Here is a 4,965-nt window from a genome sequence, read left to right as displayed (position 1 = left end):
ATCTGGTAAAACATTCAGTTTGCCTGCAATGTGTGCTGCTTTCAGAAAGACTGTTTTTCAGAGCAAGTTGCCAAATGTTCCATGTTTGGATACACAACTGTGGGGAATGGGTTCCATCTTGTTTGTTTAAGTATTGACCTACCGACATAGTGTCTGACCGGGTAAGGACATTTTGGTACCGTAACTGAGGTAGGAAATGTAGAAGTGCTCTGTGCACTGCCTCCATTTCCAGCCAGTTTATGTGCATTTTTTTCTCTACAGATGACCAAATTCCCTGAATTATCTAATTCTCTAAACAAGCACCCAAAGCGGCCATGGAGTGAGTGAGTGAGCGAGTTGGGTTTTACGGCGAATCGACACAAAATGGTCATATATCGCCGAGAAGACATATTGCAAACGCCAACTGTAAAGCATAAACATTGATGTAAAAATGTAAAGCATACCCAAAAACATCCATGTAAAATTGTAAAGAACACTATGAGTAATGTGAAACATATCTAAAAGCATCTATGTAAAAATGTAAAGCATATCTAAAAACAGTTATGTAAAATGTATATACGTGTGTGTTAAACTATCAGCTGTAACCATAATAATATTGCAAGATGTAAACAAAAATATGAAATGTTAGATTTTTTGATATATTCCTATCTGCTTTAAAAACGATAAAATATTTCCGACTGAAACGTTTTCAAATAACTCTTTCAAAGATTGAAAGTCATAATATATACCGCGCTGTGTAGCAAAGTCCACACAGTCGATTAGAATATGTTTAATAGTTGGCGGTGTTTGACATGTTACACATTCGGGTTGATCTTTATTCAAAAGATAAGAATGAGTCAAACGGGTATGACGTATTCGACGGCGAGAATGAACAACTTCCTCCCTGCGAACAGATCTGTTCCCTTGGTGCCATTCCTCTAGAGAAGGTTTGATATCATGAAGTTTATTGAATGAAGCACTGTTCCATGACGATTGCCATTTAGATAAACTGTATTTCTTTATATTGGGCCTAAAATCGGTATGTGGTAATTTCAAATTAGATTGTGATAATAAAAGGGATTTCTTTGCTGCAATATCAGCATCCTCGTTTCCATGAATACCAACATGACTAGGAATCCAACAAAATATTATAAACTTTTTAAACGATAGTTCATGAAACCTAAGAATATTTTGAATGAATGGATTTTCCATATTTCGGTTATGAATTGACTGTAAAACAGAAAGCGAGTCGGAAAAGATCATAATATTTCTTCACTATTTTTTTATACAAAATTTACAGCTAAATCAATAGCTTTGGCCTCGGCTGAAAATGTTGTTGCATTATTTGGCAAACGTAATTTTGATTGATGAAGGAGGCTGACAGCAGCACTGCCAACCTTTGATTCATCTTTTGAACCGTCTGTGTAAATAGCAAAATAGTCCTTTTAAGTTGATTTGATTTCATGATATTTGGACTTGAATATTTCAGGGTTTGTTTCAGACTTTCTAAAGGCAGTTTTCAAATCGAAAAGAACTGTAGGGGTATGAGGGATCCATGGTGTTGTCTCTTGAATTGAACTTTTTTTAATGCTATCGAATTCAAAGGCAGTTTCATTCATAGCAGATTTTATGCGAAATCCAAGTTTTGGTTTTTCCTCATATGAATCAGAGTACTTTGGTTTAAAAATAATTTCATGAGCATGATTGGATTTGTTGGCAGCCGCTCTTAAAACATATTGCAATGAAAGTTTTTCTCGGCGTGTGTAAAGAGATGGTTCGTTTGCTTCAGCATATAAACTTTCAACTGGCGATGTTCGGAATGCACCAAGAGCAATACGAAGACCTTGATTATGGATGGTATTTGTAAATAAGATTTTCTTGCGGAACCATAAACAATACAATCGTAATCTAGCTTAGATCTAATTAAAGCCCTATAAAGTCTTAATAAAACCGTGCGATCGGCTCCCCAATCAGTATTTGAAATTACCTTTAAAAGATTCAATGACTTCAGACATTTGGCTTTCCGGCACAAACGAAAGTTTTTTATCAAAGATAAAGATAAACAAGAGCTCGTCGAACACGAAATGCCCCCCTTGATGCATTTAGTAATTGCACAAGGAACAAATTATATGCTCACTTATGCATGTGGTTCAGATTTGAAGGCTGCAGCTTGAAAAATGTGAAAGTAGGTCACTAGGTCAAAATCAAGGTCAAATTTTATTTCGGAACACAAAACTAAGCAAGTGATCCAAATCTGAAGCCTGTACCTTCAGAAATGTGAAAGTAGGTCACTAGGTCAATCTCAAAATCAAAGTTAATTTCAGTACACAAAACTATGCTTGTGGTTCCAATTTGAAGGCTGTAGCTTGAGAAATGTGAAAGTAGATCACTCGGTCAAAATCAAGGTCAAATTTTATTTTGGAACAAAAAACTATGCATGTGGTCCAAATTTGACGTCTATACCTTCAAAAATGTGAAAGTAGGTCACTAGGTCAATAACAAGGTCAAAGTTTGTTTCAGTACACAAACCTATGCATGTGGTCCAAATTTGAAGGGTGTAGCTAAAGAAATGTGAAAGTAGGTCACTAGGTCAAGATCAAGGTCAACTCATGTCAAGGTTCATCTGGCCACTCAAAACTATACATGTGGTCCAAATTTGAATTAAAATGATGTAAGTTATGGACATGAAGATTCTAAGTTTTTCCCTATAGATAGATATAAGTCTATATGAACCCCTGAGGTGGGGCCTGTTTGACCCTAGAGGGATAATTTGAACAACCTTGGTAGAGAACCACTAGATGATGCTACATTACAAAATATCAAAGCCATAGTCTTTGTGGTTTGGACAAGAAGATTTTCAAGGTTTTTCCCTATATAAGTCTATGTAAACCATGTGACCCCCAGGGCGGGGCCATATTTGACCCTTGGGGAAAAATTTGAACAATCGTAGTAGAGGACCTCTAGATGATGTCATATACAAAATATCAAAGCCCTAGGTCCTGTGGTTTTGGACAAGAGGTTTTTCAATTTTTTTTTCCTATACAAGTCTATATAAACCATGTGACCCCCGGAATGGGGCCATATTTGACCCCAGGGAAATAATATGAACAATCTTGGTAGAGGATCACTAGATTTTGCTACATACCCAATATCAAAGCCCTAGGCCCTATGGTTTGGACAAGAAGATCAGAAACTGTTTAACTGTTCCTGGCCAGTGCGACCTTGACCTTTGACCTAATGACCTCAAAATCAATAGGGGTCATCTGCTGGTCATGGCCAACCTAACTATCAATTTTCCTGACACTAGGCCCACGCGTTCTTGAGTTATTGCTCGGAAACCATTTAACTATTCCTGTTCACTGTGACCTTGACCTTTGACATACTGGCCTCAAAATCAATAGGGGTCATCTGCTGGTCATGACCAACCTGCCTATCAATTTTCGTGACCCTAAGCTGAAGCATTCTTGAGTTATCATCCGGAAACCGTTTAAATGTTCAGGGTCACTGTGACCTTGACCTTTAACATACTGACCTCAAAATCAATAGGGGTCATCTGCTGGTGATGACCAACCTCCCTATCAACTTTCATGATCCTAGGCCCAAGCGTTCTTGAGTTATCATCTGGAAACCGTTTTACTATTCAGGGTCACTGTGACCTTGACCTTTGACATACAGACCTTAAAGTCAATAGGGGTCATCTGCTGCTGATGACCAACCTCCCTATCACCTTTCATGATCCTACGCCCAAGCGTTCTTGAGTTATCATCTGGAAACGGATTGGTCTACATTCCGACCGACCGACCGACATCTGCAAAACAATATACCCCTCCTTCTTCGAAGGGGGGCATAAAAACAAAGACAAATATCAAACAGGGAATGCCACGTATCAAAAACGCAGCCTCCCCATAACGAAACCTACAGCATGCAGACGTGCACACCACAAACACATACACAGACAAAGCCAACACATGAGAACAAAACGAACAAACACAGGAACACAGTGGGGCACCGCCTTGGAACGGTCAGTGGCAAAAACACCACTGGGGAGCTTAAACCGGTTTATGGTGCGCACCCAACCTCACTCTTACCCCCATCATGTTCGAAAGACACGGGACAGTGTAAATAAAAGTAATCCCCTCCAGGTGAATCTCTAACACACGTAATGGAAACAAAAAGGCATGGCATGTAAAACACAAAAATGCTCGTGTATAAATATATAAAAAGCAAACCTTTAGAACCCAAAACGTATGTACTCAATGCCTTTTCAGAAGACAGAGCAACAAGAGAACCACACTTAAGGGCCCGACGAAACAGGCCAGAAGACTGATATCAAAACAGTTCAGTCTTGGTAGGATTTAAAAACTGCTTATCATAGAGTCCTCCCCCTCTTCCTTCAGACACAATCAAAGAGGGAAACACCAAGAAATTTTGCTTCATCAACAACGGCTATTTTTGTACCATTTAGAAAAAGCTCAGGGTCACAATGATGTTTCCGTAATTGGCAAAAGTGGACACATTGAATTTTCGATTGGGAATGTTTAAACCCATTTTCCTTGGCCCAAGTTTGAACTTTAGTCAAGCACTGTTGTAATTGGCGTTCAATCGTACGCATATTTTTTTAACGATAACATATCAAAAATCGTCAACATATAATGAACAGTACGTCTGTTCCTGGTAACAAACAGTTCACAATATTATTAATTTTGATGCTAAAAAGTGTGACAGATAAAATTGAACCTTGTGGAACTCCCTGTTCTTGCTCAAAAGAATCAGAATTTCCATGTAGTGTCATAAGCTTTTTCTAAATCGAAAAAGACAAGACACTAGATGCTCGTTTTTAATAAATGCATCACGAAAAAATTTTCCAGCCGAACAAGATGATTAGTTTTGCTATCTTTTCCGGGTTTTTGTATGGGAATAACAATAGCTTCTCTCCAGGAGTCTGGAAAAATACCAGTTTTCCATGTAATATTGCAGATTTCAAGG

This window comes from Mercenaria mercenaria, chromosome 3 (genome assembly GCF_021730395.1).
Source record: "Mercenaria mercenaria strain notata chromosome 3, MADL_Memer_1, whole genome shotgun sequence".
Classification (NCBI taxonomy): Eukaryota; Metazoa; Mollusca; class Bivalvia; order Venerida; family Veneridae; genus Mercenaria; species Mercenaria mercenaria.
Note: the sequence above shows the minus strand (reverse complement) of the source record.